Here is a 9,790-nt window from a genome sequence, read left to right as displayed (position 1 = left end):
AATCTGTGATTTGTTTCATGAGCAGTGCATAAAAAAATTAAAGATACTTTAATGTAGACATTCCTAAAGGGCCTAATTAGTGGAAAGAGCATATTGTTAGTTTAATGCAATTAAAACAGGCATTGCTGAACATGATTTAAGATTCATAGTGATATGATAAACCTTATTAACATGACACTCTTTACTCTGATTTGATGCTTTTAACCAGTCTACCATGTAAAAGGTACAGAATGTTTTTATATGGTTTGCATTTGGATTTAACCCCTGCTATCCCAGACAAGCTTGAAATTATTTGCACGCCATATTTTTCTGGCCAAAACAAAATAAAATTCAGTAAAAATCAAAAGTGAAGATTCGGAATATTTTGCTAATACCTCCTGGGACTGCGTGCCCACAGAGAAGAATGACCTCCAGTTTTTGCCCAGCACTCAACCGCAAGGTTAGATTTTAAAAGGGCAACAAAGTGATTTGATTAGATTTATCATTGTCACATGTATTGCTATACAGTGAAAAGTATTGTTTCTTGTGCTATACAGACAAAGCATACCATTCATAGAGTACATAGGGGAGAAGGAAAGGAGAGAGTGCAGAATGTAGTGTTACAGCCATAGCTAGGGTGTAGAGAAAGATCAGTTTAATATGAGGTTGGTCCATTCAAAAGTCTGATGGCAGCAGGGAAGAAGCTGTTCTTGAGTCAGCTGGTATGTGATCTCAGACTTTTGTATCTTTTTCCCGATGGAAGAAGGTGGAAGAGAGTCTGTCTGGGGTGTTTGGGGTCCTTGATTGTGCTGGCTGCTTTTCCGAGGCAGTGGGAAGTGTAGATGGAGTCAATAGATGGGAGGCTGGTTTGCGTGATGAGGCTTCATTCACAACCCTTTGTGGTTTCTTGCAGTTTTGTCAGAACAGGAGCCATTCCAAGCTGTGATACATCCGGAAAGGATGCTTTCTATGGTGCATCTGTAAAATTTGGTGAGAGTCATAGCGGGCACGCTGAATTTCCTTAGCCTCCTGAGAAAGTAGAGGCATTGGTGGGCTTTCTTAACCATAGCATCGGCGTAGAGGGGCCAGCACAGGTTGTTGGTAATCTGGGTACCTAGAAACTTGAAGCTCTCAACCATTTCCACTTCATCTCCATTGATGTAGAGAGGGGGAAGTCCTCCAAAGTGGCAGTGCTAGAGGCTCCAAAAAAGCCCATTTGCCCAACCCTTCAATCATCAGCTACCCCACATATGGAAGAGTCTCCAGGTTGTTTATTGGACTTAGCAATCATTTCAGGGGCCATCGAACCAGAGTGGAGGCATGTCACCCTAAATCCCGAGGGACTACCTAAGAGAAGAGGTTATTATTGGGGCATGTGACTTACGGAAGGAAATTACATGCTGTCAGATGTGCTCAGAAGCAAGCGGTTTTATTGGCTGTCGGTCATTAATACAAAACGAAGACATTTGAACTGCAAGTTGCACGCGATGTAATAAGTATGAAGATCACTAGATTTCCTACTGGACATCACATCACATTATGCTATTACTTCAATCATTATCTTACCAGGGAGTCGCTTAACTGCCTTATTCCCTACAACGGCCTGCTTCAAACAATAAGATAAGTTTTATATGCAGTGGACACTGCATCGCAGCTCATGGAAATTATTTATTAATCCACTCCATTGCTGCGTAAACTTGACAAATGCCAGTCCTATTATTTTACCAGGGCAACCACCCTTGCTGTAGAGGTCTCCCTTTGAATTGTATGTTTTGTGTTTCAGATGTGTCCAAAAAAAAAATCACTGCCGTCTAATTTTAATTTCTTTACTCATTGTAAGATTCTTGGCTAATGAATCCCAACCGTAATGATTGCTTAAACCCTAACATGAAACTTGGGGTTTCAGAAAATGAAACAGATCATAAAATCCAAGTGATCCCATGGTCAAGGGTAGCTTAGAGAAAAATAAAGTATGTTGTTTTGTTTATTTAATTTTTTTTAACCCAGTTTCAACTATTCATTGACATCCTCCCAGCCACATTCTGTTGCCCATATGGTCATGTACACTACCAACCAACTCTTAGCTGATTACAAAACCATAATATATCCTGTGACTGGAAAAATGTGTAATAACAGCCTGAACTTAACCATCGTCATCATCTTCCACTTTGCCACCCCTCCCCCATCTCCACCCCGTGGGTAAGACTCTTCCTCTGTAAATAGGGAACTCACCATGTTGTGAATTATGGGTGCATAGTAATTTCCTCTTTACGCTTTGGAGGGAAAAGACTGAGAACTCAATCCACTGACTCAATATAACTTCTGATTTTATCAGTGAAAAGAGAACACGATGTACTACTATACAATGAACAGTTAGAGACGTGCTTAATACTCTCAGTAACAACGCCACCCACTTTGCATCCTGTTCTGAAGGTCAAAAAGCGTTCATTTTGTTCAGTGACTTACATGCACTTTGTTACTCCAAATAAATTGGTCAGAGTGATTGCTTTCAGCCTTGCGAACACCTCCTCCACTGTATATTCTTGCAACTTGGTATCACCAAGATGGAACTTTCATCTACAGCTTTCGAGTTAACACTGAGAGTACTGTCCATTGCTGGGATATTGCAGAGAAGAAATATTGTTCACAGTTAAACCTCCAAGAAGCTACAAATTTCCAATCCCAATTTTTAAGGTGCTGCATCCAATCTGCTGGAATGTTGAGAGTTCTCTGCCAGAATCAAAGGCAACATCAATGTACTGTGAATTCTATTCATTATGACACACAAATGCTTTATTTTCAGAATTTATTTCCATCCTATCCCACCTAATTAATGATCCTGGGCTGGATTTTCATTCAGTCAAGTTGACTAGGAAGCCCTTTGAATATAGGGGCCAGGACCGGATTCCAGGATTCTCGACCCCCCATTCCAGGCATTTCCAGTTTTCAGGAATGACTTTAAAGGGCCTGTTCAGGACAAAGGGACATACTCTACACATTCAAACTGGCCGGCTCTATTATAGTGATAGGCATGGCTTGCATTTCCGCAATTTTCATGGAGTTAGGCCAGATTTTCAATGGCACCTCAAAGGTGTTCTGAACCATAGTCACAGGTAAGTTCAAAAGGCCATTCATGACCCCCAAGCCAAGGTATGCCCTCCCAAGCAATCTCAATGGTCCTTCATGGCTCCAAGCCAAGGTACAAGGTATGCTTCTCTACCCATCCCCCATAGCCCTTCATTCCCCCCCCCCCCCCCCCCCCCATGCCAAACTATGACCCTCCACACATCCTGCCCCTATGCCAAAAAAATAAACTGGATATCACTAAACCAAGTCTGAAGTTCGGGGGTCAGAGTCCTGCTCAATAGGCTTGATCACAAATTCCAGGCAGACGCCCATCAGTGCCAGTGCTGAGCGAGTGCTGCACTGTTGGAGATGCAGCCCCTTAGATGTATTATTCCAAGTGCAAATGTGGATGGGCAATGAATGCTGACCTAGGCAGCAAAGCCCACATCCCAAGAGAGTTGGGAACCGAGATTCTTGATGGTAATACCATATTTCCCACTCTTCCCTGCCCCCGTGACATAATGAGGCAGGGACCTCATTTAAATATATTTTAAAGCATCTATATATTAGAAAAGGGCCTACCCTTCACATGATTCCCCCTCACTGAATATTCAAACCTCACTGATGTGACCTTGGCGAGGTTCACAACAGCTAGTCCTGCCTGGGGCGACATGCCCAGGTAGTGCCCTCACACTGTCCCTGGCACAGGTTGTCATTGCCAGGCAAGCAATGTGCCAGCCTGTACCAACTGGACAGTGCCAGTCTGTGAGAACCTTTGACAGAGTGATGCCAAGGGTGCACCCTCTGAGGGGCCCAATGGGGCAGGGGGTCCGGGGAGAGTTGGGGGGGTTGTTCCATTATGTGTGGTTGGGGATGTCGGCTGAGCATCTTGTCTTTCAAAGGAAAGACTTGGCAGTGGACTTGGGAGCAGGCAGTGACAGGAGGACCTGGCATTGAAGGGGTTATCTGGCATTCAGGGGGGACCTGGCATTTGGGGTGAGACCTGGCATTGAGGGGGGACCTAGCAGTGGTGGGGGGAGCACTGGCAAGTATGCTGGTGGTGGTTGTGGGCAGGGGAAGAGTCCCTGATAATTTCACCTCAGCTCTGATTGGGGCGCCCTTTAAAGGTGGCCCCGATCTCTGTGGGGCCAGCTGTGTCAGCTCTATCAGGCCCCACCCCACCAGACTGATGGCATAAAACGCGCCCCTAGATTCCGTTTTGTTAGAGTGGCTCAAAATCTGGTCTAAAACTTGGCAATGCATCCAGCGAGATCGATGTCGGTTTTCAATCAGAGCTTGACACTCTGACAAATTATGGGAAAATTCCACCCCACCCCCCTCCCCACCCTTGTGGACACGTTCTCCCTAAGCAGGCAGGCCGAGTGCGGAATTTTCCTAATTCCCGCAACCCGTCTCTGAATCAGTCAAAGTGTACTGCTGGGTTGCTTGTGAATTCTTGAAACTGGTCAGGAATTGACGTGAGTAAATTGGAAAGTAAAACAGGTTCAAAATGAAAGATATGCTTCATTGTTCCATTTGTTCAGAAATTCCTTTTAAAAGTATTTATTTATCATCTAGAACTTTCTAAGGGTGGCACAGTGGCAGAGTGGTTAGCACTACTGCCTCACAGCACCAGGGACCCAGGTTCAATTCCCAGCTTGGGTCACTGTCTGTGTGGAGTTTGCACGTTCTCCGTGTCTGTGGGGGTTTCCTCCGGGTGCTCTGGTTTCTTCCCACAGTCCGAAAGACGTGCTGGTTAGGTGCATTGGCCATGCTAAAGTCTCCCTCAGTGTACCCGAACAGGCGTTGGAGTGTGGCGACTGGGGCATTTTCACAGTTACTTCATTGCAGTGTTAATGTAAACCTATTTGTGACGCGAATCTATAAACTAAACTTTCAGCAAAGGAGGACACAAAGTTTTCACCTAAATATTCCCTATTTGTTTTAACGCAACAACTTCTGGCTGCCGATATAATGTGGAGATGCCGGCGTTGGACTGGGGTAAACACAGTAAGAAGTTTAACAACACCAGGTTAAAGTCCAACAGGTTTATTTGGTAGCAAAAGCCACACAAGCTTTCGAGGCTCTGAGCCCCTTCTTCAGGTGAGTGGGAATTCTGTTCACAAACAGAACTTATAAGACACAGACTCAATTTACATGAATAATGGTTGGAATGCGAATACTTACAACTAATCCAGTCTTTAAGAAACAAAACAATGGGAGTGGAGAGAGCATCAAGACAGGCTAAAAAGATGTGTATTGTCTCCAGACAAGACAGCCAGTGAAACTCTGCAGGTCCACGCAACTGTGGGAGTTACAAATAGTGTGACATAAATTCTGATTCTAGGATCGCATGATAAAGACTCAGGAGGAAAAAAGCAGAAATATTTATGTGAAATAGTGTGACATAAACCCAATATCCCGGTTGAGGCCGTCCTTGTGTGTGCGGAACCTGGCTATCCCAGCCTTCAGGAGAACAGTGACCAAGACACCACACAACCCTGCCACAGCAACCTCTGCAAGACGTGCCGGATCATCGACACAGATGCCATCATCTCACGTGAGAACACCATCCACCAGGTACACGGTACATACTCTTGCAACTCGGCCAACGTTGTCTACCTGATACGCTGCAAGAAAGGATGTCCCGAGGCATGGTACATTGGGGAAACTATGCAGACGCTGCGACAACGGATGAATGAACACCGCTCGACAATCACCAGGCAAGACTGTTCTCTTCCTGTTGGGGAGCACTTCAGCGGTCACGGGCATTCGGCCTCTGATATTCGGGTAAGCGTTCTCCAAGGCGGCCTTCGCGACACACGACAGCGCAGAGTCGCGGAGCAGAAACTGATAGCCAGGTTCCGCACACACAAGGACGGCCTCAACCGGGATATTGGGTTTATGTCACACTATTTCACATAAATATTTCTGCTTTTTTCCTCCTTTTCCTCCTGAGTCTTTATCATGCGATCCTAGAATCAGAATTTATGTCACACTATTTGTAACTCCCACAGTTGCGTGGACCTGCAGAGTTTCACTGGCTGTCTTGTCTGGAGACAATACACATCTTTTTAGCCTGTCTTGATGCTCTCTCCACTCCCATTGTTTTGTTTCTTAAAGACTGGATTAGTTGTAAGTATTCGCATTCCAACCATTATTCATGTAAATTGAGTCTGTGTCTTATAAGTTCTGTTTGTGAACAGAATTCCCACTCACCTGAAGAAGGGGCTCAGAGCCTCGAAAGCTTGTGTGGCTTTTGCTACCAAATAAACCTGTTGGACTTTAACCTGGTGTTGTTAAACTTCTTACTGCCGATATAAGCCCAGCACACTAGGAAACTGGTCGGAACATAGCAGCATTCGGAGGAATCCTATGCAAATAAGAAATTTTATGATGAGTATTACGGAGAGAAGGTCCAGTCCTCAAAAGGTTAATTGTATGGTGGGGGTGGGTAGGTAGTGGGTGTAATGCTGTTCACAAATATAAATGTCAAAACGCTGGAACGGTATTCATCTGCACAAGTGCACATCAGGCAAAACTATCACCTATGGTGGTGGAGGTGATAATCCTTTTTCAAAGAGTTTGTTCCTGTACAAGGGAAGATTTAAAATTAGCATGATAATGCCCTTCAGACAAAATACTTGACAGAAAGCAATCAGTGACCGAAATGAGTCGCTAAATTAGTAATCTTAAGAAATACCAACGCATTTGAAACAAATCTGTGATTTTACCACAAGTTCCTGTCCAGGCCTTAGTAAGCTTCTCGTGGACAGTTTGCAAAGAGCAAATAAAGCAGAAAATTGTTTATGTTCATAAATGTTGCAATCTGAAGTCTGGAGCTGAGAAACAATTGATGGAGATACACAGTATCAGCAAGCAGACCCTTACAACAAGTATGGAATTCCTTTGTCGTATATTTTAGAGGACTGTCTAACCCATTTAAAATAAATGTAGTGAATAGGGTGCAGAGGAATATTGTACGCTGGCATTAATAAAGTGTTTGCTAAATTCACTTGGTATTTTTGACCACTTGCTCTGGGAGGATTTCACAGCAATTCTTAATATGATGATGGTATTAAGTTCAGCTGACAAGAGGGTAAAATCAAAAACAAACACGTTTTGGGAATATGATTCAGAATTCAGCATAAAAATGGTTTAAAAACTTGGAGGAGTCATGTGTAGAGGAGTCAGTCCAGGGTCTTGTGTAGAGATTAGAGCCCATCCTTTGTCATGTGGAAGTGGTGACCAACTTGTGGACCCGATCATGATGCAAGGTCTGACGGTCGATGCTGCAGCTTCCCCCACAGCACAAGCACAGCCACTCGATGCTGGGCTGCTGCAGTGGAAGCTCAGATTGCTGTCATGTAAGGTCAGCTTCCTGTCGCGTGAGCTCAAGCTGCCTTCACGGCTGACTATGCAGTGTGCAAAGAGGCTTGCAGGGTGTCAGAGCAGTCCAGCAATCTGCCCTCCAGCAAATTATGAGGATTGCTGAAGCGTCATCCCCAGAAACCGGCAGTGGTATCATGGAGCACAGACCTCTCTCGGGAAGACAGGATTTGACCACCGGCCAGCGTCACACCCCCAGTGCCCCTGTTGCTGCCTGTTAGCCAGCCAGCTAGCCCAGACTCGGTTGCCACCCACTCTGAGATGGTACAGATCACAGCTTAGCCTCTCAGTCCAAAGCTGCTCAAAGTTTCTCTTCCAAGGCCATCCTCCACTGAAAGTCAGCAACATTTCATTTTGCAGTCACTGGGGTAGCATTTCTCAGGATTGTTAGGGTAGGCAATGGCACACAGAAGACAGGGACTAAGAAATACACAAGGGTTACGAGCTCATCTGTGTAAACAAGATGGGTGGGATTTTCTGGCCGCGCACGCTCACCCCAAGAATGGCAAATCCTGCCTGAAATCAATGGACCTTTGCATGGGACTGTCCCACCCACTGTGATTCCCGTGGCGGGCGGGACAGGGAAGTTCCACCCTATGACATGGTTAACATTTCTAAATGTGTTTTGGGACGTTTAATTTATGATGGGGAATTGGGGTTGTAGTTAATTATGTCCCATTCAGATGAGTTTTTCACTGAGAGCCCAGGCAAAAAGGGGCTCTTTAGGTTTCCTCCTCTCTTCATCCTCTCCCAACTCATGTTCCTCAGATGCTCACGGCATGGCTGATGTTAAAGGTTGCTCCCCTCATGATGATGGGGTTGTGCAATAAACCACCATGAATCTTGACAACCGTGCCTACTGCACGGTTACTCCGGAGATATGCAGATGGCAGAGATTTCAGCAGGCCGATGGTCTGATCGATCACATTCTCTGTGGCAGCGTGGCTTTCATGGTGCCCACTCTGCGCAGGGGCTGTGCCGTGGGCTGTGGGCTGGAGTCATCGGCCGTTCGTCAGCAGATAGCACTTGATGCCCAATAGCCACTCTTTGGTTTGTCACAGTGACTCAACTGTAGTGGGCTCAGCAGTGTGCCAGCAAATGAAGGAATGATGATTGCAGACAAGAAATTAGGCATTGACCTGGAAGATTCATTGCCTTTGGTGACACACCAACAAGGCAACGGATGGAATGGAATCCCTTTCAGTTCCAGTAAATAACACAGCTGACATGCAATGTAAGTGTAGTCAATGGCTCCCTGCTTCCTTAAGAAAGGAGCAATCCTCAAAAAAGTCACATGATCGCTCCACCTGCTGGTCTCTGATGAGGAAGAAGGAAAATTCATTCATTCTTTTTCAACAGAGATCCTCAGTGGCCTGCCTCACACAATGGTGAATGACAATCTGGGTGACATTGAAAATATCTCCAGCTTCAGCCTGAGACAGATATATTAAAGTGCATTGCCGTGATCACCTGCTTAACTCACCAATGCGCCTTCGATAACACCTTCCAAAGCCTAGCCCGCCTAGAAGGACAAAGGCAGCTGATGCATGGGAATACCACCACCTGCAAGTCCCCACCCCTTCCCCCCATCCCCGAAATCACTCAGCATCCTAACTTGGAATTATATCGCCATTCCTTCATTGTTGCTGGGTCAAAATCCTAGAACTCCCTTCCTATCAATACTATGGCCGCACCTACTTCATATGGACTACAGCGGTTCCAAAATGCAGCTCACCACTACCTCCTCAAGGACAATTTGGAATGAGCAATAGATGCTCGCCTGGCCAGCGATGCCCACATCCCACGAATGAATAAGTGAAAAACACTGGGACTGAGGTTCCTGTCATGGTCCAAGGTTGCAGCAGGTGGCAGATTTCAGTGAGAATGTCCCCACTGAAGCACAGATGTCACACACATTGGGTGGGATTTTACGACCTCGCTCGAGCGAGACCAGCAATTCCCGCCCGAGGTCAATGGACATTTCCATTGTCCACCCCTCACCCGCTCCGATTCCATGGAGCATGAGGCGGTAGAATTCCAGCAATTGATCTTTACCAAGGTTCGAATTGAAGAGTTGCTCCATGTACACCTTAGGCAGATGTGGCCTCCCACTGAGAGCCCTTCTCCTGCTCCTTCTTCTCTCTCTTCCCAACACTTTGTTCTTCTCTGCATGCCCTCTGTTCATTCTCCCAGGCATGCTTGTGTCCAAGGGGCTCATATTTTGAGAACATTTGTGCAGAAGCCTTGAAGTCAGCAAAAACCTCTTCAGCACCTTAGACTTTGGCAACCTTAAATAACTATAGGAAGCACCAAACATGAAAATTATAGTAACAGCCAGAAGAAATCAGCCATCAAC

Source organism: Mustelus asterias, chromosome 14 (assembly GCF_964213995.1).
Source record: "Mustelus asterias chromosome 14, sMusAst1.hap1.1, whole genome shotgun sequence".
Lineage (NCBI taxonomy): Eukaryota > Metazoa > Chordata > Chondrichthyes > Carcharhiniformes > Triakidae > Mustelus > Mustelus asterias.
Note: the sequence above shows the minus strand (reverse complement) of the source record.